An 18932-nucleotide genomic window follows, 5' to 3' on the forward strand; every position below is an offset into this window, starting at 1 on the left:
GGCTGTGATCCAGGAGAGGTAAAGGGTATTGTAACAGCCCTGTGGTAGGCGCTCTGTGCAGGCCAGGCCTCCTGCAGGACCAGGAGCCCTGGAGGACTGAGAAGGACCTGAAAACTGTTGTAGGACCAGGCCTGAGGCAGCCGCTGCACAAAGAGCTACCACCTGTCCTAGGACCTCAGTCACCAGCTCGCCGATGCGATGCTCGGGCAGAACAGGATCTCTTGCAGATTTGCTGAGTTCTTTTACAGATGCTAACAGCCCCCCTCAAATGGAAGAAATTAACTCCCTGGTGATCAGGAGCCCCCAGACCTATGGGCAACTAAGGACTGATCATGTTAACAGCCCTGTGACCTCACCATCAACCAATCAAAGAATTGTTCCTGAGCTGATCACACACCTTGCAACCACCTTTCTGCACCTGGCTTTTAAAAATGCTTTACTGGGTGTTCCCGTTGTGGCTAAGCAGGTTAAGAACCTGACTAGCATCTATGAGAATGCGAGTTCGATCCCTGGTCTCACTCAGTGGGTTTAAGCATCTGGTGTTGCTGCAAGTTACATGTAGGTCTCAGATGTGGCTGGGATCCTGTGTTGCTTTGGCTGTGGCGTAAGCTGGCAGCTGCAGCTCAGATTCGACTCCTGGCTCTGGAAGTTCCAACGTGGCAGCGTAATCTGAGCACGCCCACTCCTCTTGCTTGGCTGCTTGGCTGCAACAAGCTTTTCTCTGCTCCAAACGCTGATGTCTGGGTGTGTTTGTTCTCACTGTGTTGCATGCATGAACCTGCCTTTGGTAACAGAAAGGGGTATGGGCTCCAGGGGCTCATAGGGGTGGGCAGACTGGACCCCAAAGAGTGGAGGGGCCCTAGAGCTGGGCGATCCCCTGCTACATGGCAGACACCTTCACTCCAGCACCACCACTGACAAGAGCAAGTCCTTCACAGAAGCTTCAAAGCATGCACTCCATCCTGCACAGGAGAGGGGGTCCCAGGAGCACAGGTGTATAATGTCCACCAGCTTGAAGGAAACACAAACAGCATCTCATGGAATAATGCTACTGCTTTTTCTTGTGTCAGTTTGGCCCAAACAACCTGAAATAGGAAGACATGATGTGGGCTCCAGATCTGCGTTGAACCAACTGGGCAAATCAAAGCAAGTTGCTGAACTCCTCTGAGCCCTGGTTTCCTCAAGCATCAAAATACAGATAGTTATGCATGCATCTGTACAATATGGCATCGAGGGAGGATCAAGGTGAGAGAAATCAGGTGTAAAGGACTCTGTGACTGATAAAGCAACATTAAAAAAAGATACTCTGGAGTTCCTGTCATGGTGCAGTGGTTAACGAATCCGACTAGGAACCATGAGGTCGCGGGTTCGGTCCCTGCCCTTGCTCAGTGGGTTAACCATCCGGTGTTGCCGTGAGCTGTGGTGTAGGTCGCAGACACGGCTCAGATCCCGCGTTGCTGTGGCTCTGATGTAGGCCGGTGGCTACAGCTCCGATTCGACCCCTAGCCTGGGAACCTCCATATGCCGTGGGAGCGGCCCAAGAAATAGCAAAAAGACTAAAAAAATAAAAAAAAAAAAAAAAAAAAAAAAAGATACTCTCAGAGTTCCCCTGGAGATGCAGCAGGTTAAGGATCTGGCATTATCACTGATGTGGCTCTGGTCACTGCTCTGACACAGATTCAATCCCTGACCCAGGAACTTCTGCATGCTGCAGGGGTGGCCAAAAAGAAAAAAAAAATACTCTCCCACCTTTTGATTTTAGAAAGAAGAAATTATGTTATCTTGTAAAAATACATCTCTTGATTTAAAAAAAAACAGGCAAACACTACTTAAACTCTCAAAATATCAAAAACTACTTAAGAGATTTAATTTTGAAATATAAATGCCCAAATTTTTGATAACTTCGGGAAGTATTACAGCAACATGTAAATCTTACGGGTTTACTTTTTTTGTTAAAAATTAGCATTGCTTTGTAATGGATCATTTCAAAGAATGAAAGAGTGAAGTTCAAAAGGGAAAGAAATATTGAAATGACCAAGGGAAGGTGAAATCCCTTTTAAAAAGGGACATGGCAAAATTAAAGCTGCAGAGCAAAGATAACAAACATCTGCTAATCCAAGAGGAAGCCAGGGATGGACTCATAAGGAGTTCTTCACACGGAAAATAATTACAAAGCTGAAGGGGCAAAGCATTCTCAGTGCCTTGCTTGTCTCACGCTTCTTCCCCACATTTTCCCTGGGCCCCAGACTCCAACGGGCTCTCTTCCATTTGACCAGCAACGTGAAGCACCTATTACTTTTAGAATGACTTGCAAATAAATTTCTACATGTTACGATTTTACATATAGCGTTTACACATGCCAGTTAATCCATACTGATTGATATATTCATTCGTTTACCTCGTGTTTACTGAGTGAGTAACTTCTAGGCGTTCTGGACACCATGATGCTTAAGATGAAGTCCCTGGCCTTGAAAATTAGTTAATCATCCATTTAGAGATAAAGGGACTGAAGAAAAATAAAGTAGGGTGGGGACAGGGTCAGAGGCTGTACAGTTTCCATCGGGTGGTCAAGATCGTTCTTTTTGAGCATCTGACTTTTCAGCAGGAAACAAGGGCAGAGGTAGAGTCATGCTGCAGGAAGAGCCACATGTTTCTCAAACGGGGGACAGCAGCCAGAGCAAAGGCCCTTTGTGGGAGAGTCGCTGCGGAATATGTACAGAAGTGATGTTTTTAGGGTCTATTTAATCCATACTGTCTTTTAAAAGAAATGCCAGTTAGAATATGAACTGAGTTCATACTACAACTGACTGTAAAAACGGAACAGATTACTTTTTCACCTCAAAATTTCACCGTCATGGTAACCACATTTTCAGCAAAAGGATTTGAAATATTCAACAGGAGAGTGCATATAAGAAACTCATGAGAAAGAATGTACACATGTATGTGTAACTGGGTCATCTTGCAGGACAGTAGAAAACTGACAGAACACTGTAAACCAGCTATACTGGAAAAAATAAAAATCATTATAGAAAAAAACTCATGAGAACTGCATGACCAAAGATTCAGCTCAAATACATCCATATATATGCATATGCATTTGAATTTTCATTGCATAGAATATGATGAATTCTCAGGTCTTCACTTATTCCTTGCAGAATCATCTGTGAGACTCTTTGAAGTGCTGATTCCTGAACACAATACCTGAAAGGTTCAACTTGGGCCCATCTGAGCTGGGAGTGGCCATGAACATTGAACGGGCACCCCACACCCCATGCCCCATCACTCCACTAGCCTCCCTGCCCCAGACAAGGCAGACAGAGAGATCTGAAAGAAAAAAAATCAATATCAAGATGCAACTAGAGATTCTCATACTAAGTGAAGTAAGTCAAAAAGAGAAATACAAATACATATGATATTACTTTATGTGGAATCTAGAATATGGCACAGATGAGCCTATCGACAGAAGAGAAGCAGACTCAACAGAGAAGAGACTTGTGGCTGCCAAGGGCGAGGACGGAGGCAGTGGGATGGACTGGGAGTTTGGGGTTAGTAGATGCAAACTATGACATTTAGAATGGATAAGCAACGAGGTCCCACTGTATGTACAGCACAGGGAACTATATTCAGGTTCTTGGGATAGACCAAGATGGAAAATAATATAAAAAGAATATATGTGTGTGTGTGTGTGTGTGTGTGTGTGTGTGTGTGTGTATACTTTTTATACATATATATGTGTATAACTGAGTCACTGTGCAGTACAGCAGAAATGAGCACAACATAGTCAATCAACTATAATTTAAAAATTTAAAAAGGAAATCAATATCTAATGTGTCACAACCCTCAATTTCTTTCAAATAATCTCATTTACTACTATGTTATGCAAATTACTGAATAGAATGAGGCAGAGTCATTCTGTTTTTCATGGAGACCTATTTGCATTCTTTTATTTCTATTCTATACGATTTTTGGTTATCTAATTTACTGTGAATTCACTTGTTTTGGCAAAGAAATAAATGTTTGCATGTTTTCATTTGGAAATACCAATATCGAGTTCTTTTTCCTTTTTTTTTTTCATTTTAGGGCCGCTCCTGTGGCACATGGAGATTCCCAGACTAGGGATCAAATCAGAGCTATAGATGCCAGCCTACACCACAGCCACAGCAACGCCAGATCCTTAAGCCACTGAGGCCAGGGATCAAACCTTTATCCTCATGGATGCTACTCAGATTTGCTTCCACTGAGCCACGATGGGAACTCCAAATATCAGGTTCTTAAAGACTTACTGCCCCGGTTCTGATCTCTTCAAATTTGGAAGCCAGATTCACCTGCTCATTTGCAAAGAAAAAAAGAAGGGCCTAAATGACTTATTGATCAGTCAACCAGAGCAAGCTGACTTGATGAGTTTGTGACCAGGTGGCAGAGCTGAGTGTTTTCCTATTGGAGATAAAGAAAGAACTGTCTTTAGAAGAGGAGCCAGAAACTTCTTGTGCTATGAAGGAAAGACCAAAGCAAAATCTAGGAATTCATGTTTTTTTTTTTTTTTTTTTAATTGTGCAATCAGTTCACGCATCACTATTTGTTGGGGAAACCATAACTTTGACGGGCAAAATAGGACTTTCACAGACAAGTGTGTTGCAGATTTTTTCTTGTAAATCCCCCCCCCCAAACTTGTTCCTTGCTGAATGCCTCTGATTTTAAGGTATATTTCCTGCAATATGGTGGTATCACTAAGCAATGTGGTCAAGTAGCATGGCCTGCACAGGCTGGTAGCCTTTCCTCTGTGACAGTTTATGGCTTTGAACTAGTTATTCTGTGTACTTTGAACTTCTTAAAAAGTATAGCTTGGTATTTGTTATGATTAAACTCCAGGGGGCAAAATGACCTCAGCAAATAAGCTCTTTTAGAAATACGAAAGGTCACATAATTTCAGTTAACTTTATTATATCATAAATGTGTAAACTGCTGAGAGATGCAAAACAGTAAATTGCTGAGAGATGCTAAACAGTACACCTGAGGTATGAGAAATATGCACCATTATAAAGACTTGTTTTTATTCTTGATTTTTGCTTTTGAAACAAATAAAAATTCCAAAATCTACTTCCAACTCCTATACCAATTCACAAAGGAATTTCAATACTTAAAGGATCTTCAAATATTTCTTGTGCATCTTGAGTCAGGTCTATGCGCTAAATTTCATTTGCAAATGATCATCACTCACTGAATTAATCTGACATCTTATCTTTTGTTGTTAGAAATGTTAAAGTATATGAATATGTTTCCTAAACTATAGGCCATGTTTCAGACTGGAAGTGGAAGGGAAATTTTTTTTCGTTTTTAAATTAAATTAAATTAAAATTTTTTCCCACTGTACACATGGGGACCCATTTGCACACACATGTATACATAATTTTTCCTCCCATTGTTGTGCTCCATTGTAAGTATCTAGACATAGTTCTCAGTGCTACACAGCAGGATCTCACTGTAAATCTATTCCAAGAGCAATAGTTTGCATCCGTTGACCCCAAGCTCCCAATCCCTCCCACTCCCCCGGGAAACCACAAGTCTATTGTACAAGTCCATGATTTTCTTTTCTGTGGAAAGGTTCATTTGTGCTGTATATTATGAAGAGAAATTATTAATTCATATGTAGTCAATGATCAAATGGCATTGAAGTTTATATCAATGTAACAAGCCATCTGATATAAAATGATTCTATGATGAGTCTGCTTCGGAAAACAAAAAATGCCTTTCTGTTTCATCTTTTTCATAAATTCTAGATTTTCATATCTCGTGTCAATGTAATACAGCTCGGCTGCTATCATGAAGAGCATCAATGCTCACACGGCCTCTGACAAAGTTCAAAACACAGAAGGATTTGTTCCTATAACCTTCTTGAGAAAGTTTCCAATACAACTTATTGTAATCACGACACCTCACCTTATCTTTTATCAGATGAACAGTGTAATCTATTGGGACTCAAGTACTATCCAGTGAGAATCATTTAAAGGCCAAAATCATGGCCAGGATGCAGCAGTAAGTGCAAATGTACCTCTGCCGTCTTCCCCTGTAACAGCCCATGACCCTTGGTCTTTCCTCCCTAACCACAAGCATTTCTTCCCAAGCTGTTAGAAAATCAAGCTTCTTTTGTTCAGTTCCTTTTGCGACAGGCAGGCATGCACACAGTGGTTAATGAAGTATGAGGAATGTGGAGGCTGATATCTTTCCATGCTTAGGATGGATCGCTCTTTTTTTTTTCAGTTCAGGGTCATGTCACGTCTACAGTGAAGTGGGTGGTGTACTCAGGAGTAAAGGGCCTGTGGATACCTACTTGTCTAAGATGCCACTAGCACCAGTGAAACACATCAGATATACTGTGGTAGTTTGGCACTTGTCTGTTTTGGGTCTCTTATCTTGGGGTAGGTAGAAGGTAGCTTTGAATGTACAAGCTTTTTCAGCATCTCTCAAAATGTCATGGGCATATGAGTCCCCTGCTTAACATTCAGATTCTGACTCAATAGGTTTGGAGAAGCGCCAGAGGTTCCGCACTTTTAACAAGTTCTTGGGCAATGCTGGTGCTGCTGGTCCATAGACCACCCTTGGAGAAGCCAGGACATACTAATTTAGCTGTGGGTGTATCTTAGTTGCTGGAGGATTTCAACTCTGACATCATTCTGGAGCCTTGAAGACAGGCATATCAATGCCTTATTTCCCCCTGCTTTATTAAACAGACAGGAGTGCCTCAACAAAGGCACAGGTGAAGGTCATAGCCACACGCTGGCCATGCCAATGGTGCCTCAACAGGAGCCCACTCTCCCTGGTCCAGCACGAGGCTGTGCTGGATATCACGTGTGAGTACCATGTGGCCCGCCGTGGGCTGCCCTTGCCAATGAGTCAGGCTTTAGCATGCAGTCTGCTGCAGAGTGACTGACCTTGGCTCTAGGGGACCAAGCCCCACCAGACACCAAGGGGCATGCATAGGCTTTCATGATCAGGTTAGTTGAGGCAAGAGTCACTTCTAGGAGAAAACACGTCTTTCCATATACAGGGCTGACTTTGCCAATAGGGTGGACTGGAACATTTCTCCTGCCATTACAATGCTTCCCAGCTGATTTTGGGGAAACAGGAATCTGGCACACAATAGGGCACACATACGTAGGATTCAGCTCAGTGCATCTCAAACCTGGGGGAACATACATGATGTGTACCTGGATAACATTTCAAACAGCACTGATGATGGGGTCAACTCTAGACCCCCTGAATTAAGACCCTCAGGGGATGGGTCCAGGGAATGAAAGGGCTCAAACACTCCCTGTTTGTTTCTAAGAAGGGACTTACCTCTGGATGGTTAGGGTCAGGCCTGGTAGATTTGGGGCTGACACAGAGTCTTGAGGAATGCAAGTCAAGGTTGGTCCTCATCAGGACCCCTAAGGTTGGAGATCTTGAACAATCAAAGAAATATCCACTCTGAAATGTGGGGAGAAGGCAATCTCCTACTGGAGGGAGGGTACCTTCTGAACTTGGCAAGAAGGCAGTAATACTTTGAAAACAGGAAGAGTAGGAGATGGGTTTTCCCCAGGAGGATGTGGCTGTTGCCCTAGGCATGCTATGCACTGCACTGCTGCAATTAGCCTCTTTTTGGAAAATTTCCCTAAGTTCAGATTGCCTGCCTTTCCTGAACTTTTACCCATATAGGCCTCCTATTTAAAATTTGCTTCCAACCAAGTCTCCACCCTGGGAGCAGCTTTTGGCAGCAGAATTCTGGATGGAATGACCAGGAGCTTGGCTCACTGCTAACCTGCTACTGTCCTAATCAAGTACTGATGCAGAGCAATTTAAGAGTTGGTGCCTTACTAATAAGTCAGTTACCAGAGTTTTCAATGACCAGTCTCATATCTACATAGACAACAAGGCAGATAAAATTCAGTGAGTGTCATTTTATTTCTCCCCAACTGCTTCTCAGTCATCTATCAATACAGAACACTCAGAGTCTGGCTTCCAGACCTAATTGCTAGGGATAATTATGAATATTTCCAAGAAAAAAAATCCAGAAAAAGGTGCTCCTGACCCTTCTTTTTTGTTACATGAAGATGCAAAGACCAATTTTGACTGCAAGGAATGGTAAGTCTTCATTCTGCTTTCCAAGGTGCTGACTGCTAAGGGGACCGAAGCTCAGCTGTCATTCTTGTGCCTGTGGCTTTTGTCTATCCAAGGGCACAGGTGAAATTCCCAATGTACAGCCAAGGAGAAGGGTTATATCAGACAAAAGTAGGCTAAAGTATGCAACTTTCTTCATAAATTGCTTTAAATATCTTGAAAAGTATCTGAACTAAGATGTTCTGCATCTCAGCATCTTCAACACAGGCCTCTTACTCAGATTGTACTAGACGTATCACAGATTCTTGCATAAATTCCTTTTCAAAAATTAGATATTTAGCTGCTAAAAGGCAAACTTAAAATGTAGTCTCTCTGTATTATTTTCTACTGCTTTCTAGGTTCACAAATACCCACAGATATTAGCGATGATTCTGGAAGGGAAAGACACCAGTAATGTTCAGTATCATTTTTTTTTTTTTGTCTTTTTAGAGCCACACCCGTGGCATATGGAGATTCCCAGGCTAGAGGTCCAATCGGAGCTGTAGTTGCCCGCCTACACTATAGCCACAGCAACGCGGGATCTGAGCCGCATCTGCGACCTACCACAGCTCATGGCAACATCAGGTCCTTAACCCACTGATTGAGGCCGGGGATCAAAGCCTCATCCTCATGGATGCTAGTTGGGTTCATTAACCACTAAGCCACTAAGCCATGATGGGAACTCCTAATCATTTTTTAGGGAAAAAAGCCTCATCCTCATGGATGCTAGTTGGGTTCATTAACCACTAAGCCATGATGGGAACTCCTAATCATTTTTTAGGGAAAAATGGCAAACTCCTTTGTAGATTAGTCATTCTCTATATTTACATTTTATAATTTCTTTACACTTTATTAAAGTTTTATTACTTTACTCAACATAATACTTGGCATATAAAAGAGTTTGAGAAAAGAGAATTATGGTGTGTAATAAACAGTTCTGAGGACCCAAATTTTTCCTTGATTTTTTTCTGGTTAAAAGCTTTCACGTGTGCATGTGTATGTTTTAGAATCCAACCAGTCATTGCACTATACTTGAATAATTATTATTTGAATGCCAGTGACATTTATTAAAACATTAATTCCCTAAATAGACCACCATTGATGAGATCTACACGTTGTTATAATCCTCCCACCCATTTTTCAACTGTTGTCTTTTTTTTTTTTTTGCTGCGATCCATGGCGTATGGAAGTTCCCAGGCCAGAGATCGAATCTGAGCCACAGCTGCAGAAACACAGAATCCTTAACTGACGGCACTGGGCCAGGGATTGAATCTGTGCTGCCATAGAGACAACACCAGGTTCCTAACCTGCTGCACCACAGTGGAAACACCATATCTGTTGTTTTTAATCCAAAGAAGCTACTACTAAACCACCAATTGGTGTGGTATGGTAGTCTTCTTACTGGTGCTTTTCTAGTACAGAAATTGGTATTGAGTCTTCCAGTGCAAAACCAATATTAAGAATTCGACAGAAGCCTGTCAAGGAGAAGGGGTCTGTTTGTGCCAATGTCAATGACAATCAGCTACCTGTGTGCATTTATTCACATACTGAAGAGAAATGTATAAAGATTTCCCTGTTCTTTTCTTTTTTTATAAACCTGTTTTTTCTTTTTATGCCCACACCTGTGGCATGTGGAAATTCCCGGGGCCAGGGGTTAAATTGAAGCTACAGCTGTAGGCCTACACCATAACTAAGGTAACACCAGATCCCTAACCCACTGTGAACTACACCACAGCTCACGGAAACACCAGATCCCTAACCCACTAAGTGAGGCCTCCTTGGATTATAACACTGTGCCCACCGGATTGTGGGGGTAGAAGCTTCCTGGCCTGGCCACTTGCATATCTTACAAGCTTCCTATCTGAATAAATCTGTTTCTTGCCTATCACTTTGTCTCTCACTGAATCTTCTGCACAGAGGCATGAAGAACCTGAACCTCCGTGAGTCCAGACACAAGGTCCCAGCAAGTAGAGTATTCTCACGAGAAACCGAATCCTGCCAGAATTTTGATCTTGGACTTCCTGGCCACCAGAAACCCTGAGATTATGCAAGAAACACCACTGAGGTAAAGTGCTATTTTCAGCACATGATTTCAGGAGTACCTGCTACCAGTATAACTGACCACTGCTGATGCTGACCTTAATCATCTGCCTGATAGTGTCTGTCACGTTTCTCTACTTTAAAGCTGACCTTTAGGAATGCAGGGATTAAGATGGGGGAATAGAAGGACTGGAGCTCAACTTCTCTCCTAAAACCAACAAAATTCACAACTAAAGCTAAGCAATCTTCAATCAAATGGACCAGAAACCTAAAAAAAGATATTCTACTCCAGAAGACAAAGAAGAGGCCACATCAAGAGGAAGGAGAGGCGATTACATGATACAAACAACCCCATACCCACGGACTGGAAACTAACTGGTTCACAGAGACTCACCTACAGGAGTCAGAGTTCTGAGCCCCACATCAAACTCCAACAGGTGGGGATCTGGCACTGGGAGAAAGAGCCCCTGGAGCATCTGACATTGAAGGCCAGTGGGGCTTGTGCACAGGACTGGGGGAAATGGAGATCTCATTCTTTTTTTTTTTTTTTTTTGTCTTGTTGCCTTTTCTTGAGCCGCTCCCGTGGCATATGGAGGTTCCCAGGCTAGGGGTCTAATCAGAGCTGTAGGCACCGTCCTATGCCAGAGCCACAGCAACACGGGATCTGAGCTGCATCTGTGACCCACACCACAGCTCATGGCAATGCTGGATCCTTAACACACTGAGCAAGGCCAGAGATCGAACCTGCAACCTCATGGTTCCTAGTCGGACTCGCTAACCACTGCGCCATAATGGGAACTCCCGGGGATGCCATTCGTAAAAGATACACACAGACTTTCACATGCACTGAGTCCCAGGGCAAAGCAAAGTCTCCATAGGAATCTAGGTCAAACCTGACTGCAGTTCTTGGAGGACATCCTGGAAAAACAGGGGTGAATGTGGCTTGTTGTGAGGAAAAGACATTGGAAGCAAAGCTCTCGGGAATATTCAGTAGCATGCCTTTCTCTGGAGGTGGTCATTTAAGGAAAATCTGGCCCCACCCGTCACTCAGTGCTGAAAAGCCCCAGGGCATACAACAATCCAGGTGGGATGAGAGCCCCACTCCTCAGTAAATACGCTGCCTAAAGACCCGTCAGGTACACATCAGCCTCTAATCCCATCCAGAGACAAAGCGCCACCTATCAGAGGTATAAGAATCAGCTCCACCTACCAGTGGGCAGGCATCAGGTCCCCCCATCAGGAAGCCTACAGCAAGTCCCCATACTAACTTTAGCCACAAGGGGGGCAGACACCAGAAGTAAGGGAGGCTACAACTCTATTATCTGTAAAAAGGTCACCACACCAAAAACCTATAAAAATGAGATGACAGAGAACTATAACTCAGATGAGGGAGAAAGGAAAAACCCCAGAAAATCGGCTAAGTGATGAGGAGATTCTCAGCCCCCAGGAAAAAGACTTTAGACTGTTGATGCTGAAGATGATGCAAGACATTGGAAATAAACTGGAGGCAAAGATGGATAACTTACAGGAAACACTGACCAAAGAGAAACAAGAGATAAAACTTAAGAGGAGATGCAAAATATGATAACTGAAATTAAAAAATTCACTAGAAGCAGCCAACAGCAGAATACAGGAGACAGAAAAATGAATAAGCTAGGTGGAAGACAGAGGAGTGGAAATTATGGATGTCGAACAGAAAAGAGAAAAAAGATTGAAAACAAATGAAGAGAGTCTCAGAGATCACTGGAACATTGTTAAACGCACCAACATCCGTATTATAGGGGTGCCAGAAGGAGAAGAGAGAGAAAAGGGGACAGGAAAAATATTCCAAGAGATAATAGCCGAAAACGTCCCTAACATGGGAAAGGAACCATTCACTCAAATCCAGGAGGCACAATGAGTACCATATAAAATAAACCAAAGGAGGTACACCCCGAGACACCTATTAATCAAACTGACCAAAATTAAAGACAAAGAGAAAATCTTGAAAGCAGCCAGGGAAAAGAAACAAATAACATTCAAGGGAACCCCAATAAGGTTATCAGCAGATTTTTCAGCAGAAACTCTGCAGGCCAGAAGGGAGTGGCATGATATACTCAATGTGATGAAAGGAAAAAACCTCCAGCCAAGATTACTTTACCCAGCAAGGCTCTCATTCAGATTTGAAGGAGAAATCAAAAGCTTCACAGATAAGCAAAAGCTGAGAGAATTCAGCAACACTAACAACAACTACTAAAGGAACTTCTCTAGGCACAAAAGAAAAAACAGCAACAGGAAACAAAAATACCACAAATGACAAGGCTCACCCGTAAAGGTAAATATACAGTAAAGATACGAAATCATCCATGCACAATTATACCACCAAAATCAGAAATCATGAGAAGAGGAGGGTACAAAGGTGGGACACTGGAGATGAACTTGCAATTAAGAGAACAACAACTTAAAACCATCTCATATACATATACTCTTATATCAAAACTTCAGAATAACTGCAAACCAAAAATCTACAATTGATACACAAACAAAAAGGAAAAATCAACTCAAATACAACACTAAAGATACTCATCAAACCAGAAGAGGAGAGAACAAGAAATGAAGGGAAGAAAAAAGAGCAACAACAACAAATCCGAATCAATACATAAAATGGCAATAAGAACATACATATCAATAATTACCTTAAACGTTAATGGACTAAATGCCCCAACCAAAACACATAGACTGGCTGAAGGGATACAAAAACAAGACCCACATATATGCTGTCTTCAAGAGACTCATTTCACATCTAGGGACACATGCAAATTGAAAGTGAGAGGATGGTAGAAAATATTTCATGCAAATGAGAATCAAGAGAATGCTGGAGTCGCAATACTCATATCAGACAAAATAGACTTTAAAATGAAGAATATTTTAAGGAACAAAGAAGAACATTACATAGTGATCAAAGGATCAATCTAAGAAGAAGATATAACAATTTTAAATATTTACACACCCAGCCTAGGTTCACCACAATATATAAGGCAACTGAGAACAATCTTAAAAGGACAAATCAACAATAACACAATAATAGTGGGGGACTTTTAACACCCCACTTACAGCAATGGACAGATCAACCAGACAGAAAATCAAGAAGGAAACCCAGGCCCTGAGTGAAGCATTAGACCAGATGGATTTCATAGATATTTATAGGACATTCCATCCAGAAGCAACAGAATACACATTCTTCTCAAGTGCACATGGAACATTCTCTAAGGTTGATCACATCCTGGGCTACAAATCCAACCTCGGTAACTTTAAGAAAATTGAAATCACATCAAGCATTTTTTTCCGACCACAACGCTGTATGACTGGAAATCAACAACAAGAACAAAACTGCAAAAAACACAAACACGTGGAGACTCAACAACATGCTACTAAACAACCAATGGATCCCTGAAGAAATCAAAGAGGACATTAAAAAATACCTAGAAGCAAATGACAACAAAGATGTGACACTCCAAAACCTATGGGATGAGCAAAAGCCGTTCTAAGAGGAATGTTTATAGCAATCCAAGCCCACCTCAGGAAACAAGAAAAAGCTCAAATAACCAAGCTAACTTTACATCTAAAGCAGCTCGAGAGAGAACAGACAAGACCCAAAGTTAGTAGAAGGAAAGAAATCATAAAGCTCAGAGCAGAATCAATGAAATAGAAACAAAGAAAACCACAGAAAAGATCAATGAAACAAAAAGCTGGTTCTTTGAAAAGATCAACAAAATTGAGAAACCCTTAGCCAGACTTTCCAGGAAAAAAAGAGAGAGGACTCCAATCAATAAAATTAGAAATGAAAAAGGAGAAGTAACAATGGACATCACAGAAATACAAAGGGTCATAAGAGACTACTATATGCAACTATAGGCCAATAAAACAGAAAACCTAGAAGAAATGGACAAATTCTTAGAAAAGTACCATCTTCCAAGACAAAACCAAGATGAAATAGAAGGGATGAGTGGACCAATCACAGGTACTGAAATTGAAACTGTGATTTAAAAACTTCCAACAAACAAAAGTCCAGGACCAGATGGCTTCACAGGCGACTTCTATCAAACATTTAGAGAAGAGCTAACACCTCTCCTTCTGAAACTATTTCAAAAAATGGCAGAGGGAGGGACACTCCCACACTCATTCTATCAGGCCACCATCACCCTGATACCAGAACCAGACAAAGATGCCACAAAAAAAGGAAAACTACAGGCCAATTTCACTGATGAACATCAATGCAAAAATCCTCAACAAAATACTAGCAAACCATATCCAACAATACATTAAAAGGATTATATATCATGATCAAGTGGGATTTACCCCAGAGATGCAAGGATTCTTCAATATCTGCAAATCCATCAGTGTGATACACCACATTAACAAATTGAAGAATAAAAACCATAGGATCCTCTCAATAGACACGGAAAAAGCCTTTGACAAAATCCAACACCCATTCAACCCTTCAGAAAGCGGGCATACCAGGAACCTATCTCAACATGATAAAGGCCATATATGACAAACCCATAACTAATATCATTCTCAATGGTGAAAAGCTGAAAGAATTCCTGCTGATATCAGGAACAAGACAAGGATGTCTGCTCTCGCCACTATTATTCAACATAGTTTTAGAAGTCCTAGCCACAGCAATTAGAGAAGGAAAAGAGAGAAAAGGAAACCAAATTGGAAAGTAAGAAGTAAAACTATCACTACTTGCAGATGACATGATACCATACCTAGAGAATCCTAAAGACTCTACCAGAAAACTGTTAGAGCTCATCCATGAATTTCGCAAAGTCGCAGGATACAAAATTAATACACAGAAATCGATGGAACTTCTATACAATGACAATGAAAGATCAGAAAGAGAAATTAGGGAAGCAATCCCGTTTACCATGGCATCCAAAAGAATAAAATACCTAGGAGTAAACCTACCTAAAGAGACAAAAGACCTGTACTCTGAAAACTATAAGACACTGATGAAAGAAATCAAAGATGACACAAATAGATGGAAAGATATACCATGCTCATGGACTGGAAGAGTTAATATTATCAAAATGATTATATTACCTAAGGCAATCTACAGATTCAATGCAATCCCTATCAAATTACCAAGGACATTTTTTCACAGAACTTGAACAAAATATTTTAAAGTTTATTTGGAAGCACAAAAGACCCAGAATAGCCAAAGACATCCTGAAAAAGAAAATTGGAGCTGGAGGCATCAGGTTCCCTGACTTCAGACTATACTACAAAGCAACAATCATCAAAACTGTACGGTACTGGCACAAAGACAGAAATATAGATCTGTAGAACAGGACAGAAAGCCCAGAATTAAACCCACGCACCTACAGCCAACTCATCTATGACAAAGGAGGCAAGAATATACAATGGAGAAAGGACAGCTTGTTCAGTAAGTGGTGCTGGGAAAACTGGACAGCCGCATGGAAAAGAATGAAATTAGAACACTCCCTAACACCATATACAAAAATAAACTCCAAATGGATTAGAGACCTAGATATAAGACCAGACACTATCCAAAACTCTTAGAGGAAAACATAGGCCAAATACTCTCTGACATAAACGACAGCAACATTTTCTCAGATCCACCTCTTAGAGTATTGACCACAAAAACAAATATAAACAAATGGGACCTAATCAAACTTCAAAGTTTCTGCACAGCAAAGGAAACTCTAAACAACACAAAAAGACAACCCACAGAATGGGAGAAAAATCTTTGCAAGTGAGTCAACTGACAAGGAATTAATCTCCAAAATTTATAAACACCTTCTGCAGCTCCATACCAAAAAAACAAACAACCACATCAAAAAATGGGCAGAAGATCTAAACAGACAGTTCTCCAAAGAAGACATACTAATGGCTGAGAAACACATGAAGAGATGTTCAACATCACTCATTATTAGAGACATGCAAATCAAAACCACTCTGAGGTACCACCTTCCACCAGCCTGAATGGCCATTATCAAAAGTCGACAAACAATAAGTGCTGGAGAGGGTGTGGAGAAAAAGGAACCCTAGTACACTGTTGGTGGGATTGTAAGTTGGTGCAACCACTGTGGAAAACAGTATGGATATTCCTCAGAAAACTCAAAATAGAACTACCATTTGATCCAGCAATCCCACTCCTGGGCATCTATCCAGAGAAAACCATGACTCGCAAAGACACATGTACTCTGATGCTCATTGCAGCACTATTTTCAATAGACAAAACATGGAAACATTGACAGAGGAGTGGATCAAGAAGATGTGGCACATATACATTATGAAATATTACTCAGCCATTAAAATGAACAAAATACCAGCATTTTTAGCAAAATGGATGGACCTAGAAATTATCATGCTAAGTGAAGTCAGCCATACAATGAGACACCAATATCAAATGCTTTCACTGACATGTGGAATCTGAAAAAAGGACAGACTGAACTTCTTTGCAGAACAGATGCTGACTCACAGACACTGAAAAACTTATGGTCTCCAGAGGAGACAGTTTGGGGGGTGGGGGGATGTGCTTGGGCTGTGGGATGGAAATCCTGTGAAATTGGATTGTTATGATCATTATCCAACTACAGATGTGATAAATTCCTTTGTGCAATAAAACAATAATAAAAATAAAAAAAAACCCACTGAGTGAGGCCAGGGATCAAACCTGCTTCCTCATGGACACTGTCAGGTTTTTAACCCAATGTGCCACAATGGGAACTCACCAGAATTCCCTTTCTACATCAATTATTGAAATGACGCTTATCTCCTTAGGGGAGGTTTTGACTCCGTTAACCTGTTGCCAGTCCATTCAAGGAGAGCTAAGGTTGAAACCAGAAAAGCAGGAAATGAGGGGGTATTATTCCCGTTCAGGACTGACTTCCCCCTTTAATGGCCCAACACCTGTGGGTCCAGGCACCATCTAGGAAGCCAAACAGGAAAAATCAATGCCATCAAGTCCCTGTGAAGATATTTACAAGCAAATAGCAATTTGAAGGACCGCTCAAGGCCACTGGGTCAAGGCCCCTGTTCAAGTCTACTGGGTTCCTTTTGCTGCCGCATCTCTACCTGCAGGTTCCTGGGCAGGTCCTAGTACATACAGACTCCACAGGACAGACACTATCTGTTTCTATTATCTCTTATGTCTTTGGAGTTACACATAGGGAACTGCTAGCTCTCCAGGTGAGCCTATGACATTCCACAGACTGCTGCCTGGGCTTCTGTTAATACTGCAACTGACAGCTAAAAAGCATAGGAAGCCACTTCCCTGAGGTCCCGTCGTGGATCAGTGGAAACGAAACTGACTAGCATCCATGAGGACTCGAGTTCATCCCTGGCCTCGCTCAGTGGGTTAAGGATCTGGCGTTGCTGTGAGCTGTGGTGTAGGTCACAGACACGGCTCAGATCTCAAGCTGCCATGGCTGGGTATAGGCCAGCAACTGTAGCTTTGATTTGAGCCCTAGACAGGGAACCTCCATATGCTGCAGGTGCGGCCCTAAAAAAAAAGCAAAAAGAAAAGCCACTTGCCAAAGCATTGGCAACTCAGAGATGAGAGAAGAGGTATTTTATCTTATAGATGTTCAAACTCATTGAGCCAAATTTGTTAGTTATTGGTAATTTTTTAATGTTTCATTCACTTTGAGGAGAAGCCAGTGTCTCTTTGTGTTCATGCTTCTCTTTGTACTAAGGATGATTTCTAGTTATGAATGGAATGTAACACTTTCACCACTGAGCTAGCTTTATAATAGTGGAAGCTATCTGTTGACTATTTACTACATGAAGTGTGGCGAGGAGTTCTGAAATAATCAGGGGGCCCACATACACACTTATTTCAATGCTTCTTTTGCCTCTTTTGATTGCAGGAAAATTCAGGCTACCATCCTCTTTGTATCAAAGTCAGTGCTTTTGTAATATACAGCACAACAAAATGCATACAGACCCATTTGGGATTAGCCTTTAGAGACTTTAGGTATTTCACTTTAGTTATCCCACAACAAATGCAGTATTTTACACATACATATAAAAAACATATATGTGTATGTATATATATATATGGCTGTGTGCTTAGTGCTATTTGTCACATATTTAGAGTATATATAATGAACAGAAATTATATCTATTACATGTAACATATATTCTGTGTAACATGGACTAAATATATGACAAATTTTTTAAAATTACAAAATGCGTATCGGTTAAATATAATGGCAAGAAGGATCCTGATGCAGACACAGTTGCAAATTAATCCCACTTTGAGAAATTTAAGTTATTACTGTTTAAGGCTATTTTCATTCACAGCTACTAAAACAGCTGGTCTCTCCATAAACTGTCTTGCTTAGATAAAAAGAAAAAAAATGTTTAAAAGAAGCTTCATTAGCAAGAAACTATTGCATAGCATAGGGACTACTCAATACTCTACTCAATAGTGTGTAATAACCTATATGGGAAAAAATAATGGATATATGTATAACTGATGCACTTTGCTGTACACCTGAAATGAATATAACATTGTAAGTCAACTATGCTCTGATAAAAATAAAATAAAATAAAATAAAATGTTTCATATTTATTAAGGCAGAGATATTGGTTATCTAGGATCACTGAACTGATACTAGCACAGATGACTGTTTGCTCAAATTAACGCACACCTGTGACCTAAAAGGTGTAAGCTCTGCCAAGAGACCAAGGAATATTCACTAAGGAAGCACCACTGACTCAAGTGCAGAGGTACAGAACCTGAAGAG

The 18932-nt window shown here is 41.2% G+C and overlaps 1 protein-coding gene and 1 long non-coding RNA gene across 11 annotated transcripts in view; both read right to left on the reverse strand.

Moving 5' to 3' along the window:
• Nucleotides 1-18932, reverse strand: part of CTNND2 (catenin delta 2) — a 1014682-nt gene that overhangs the window by 421249 nt on the left and 574501 nt on the right. The window lies entirely within an intron of this gene.
• On the reverse strand, nucleotides 5761-9117 carry LOC146395441 (uncharacterized). The gene is made up of 2 exons (XR_014830758.1): nucleotides 9067-9117; nucleotides 5761-8675 (listed from the first exon to the last, which is right to left on the reverse strand). It is a non-coding gene; the product is annotated as an uncharacterized LOC146395441 (long non-coding RNA).

Source organism: Sus scrofa, chromosome 16 (assembly GCF_054392235.1).
Source record: "Sus scrofa isolate SSC_HxYL_T2T_F1_AM1 chromosome 16, Sscrofa_HxYL_maternal_Yorkshire_Landrace_v2.0, whole genome shotgun sequence".
Lineage (NCBI taxonomy): Eukaryota > Metazoa > Chordata > Mammalia > Artiodactyla > Suidae > Sus > Sus scrofa.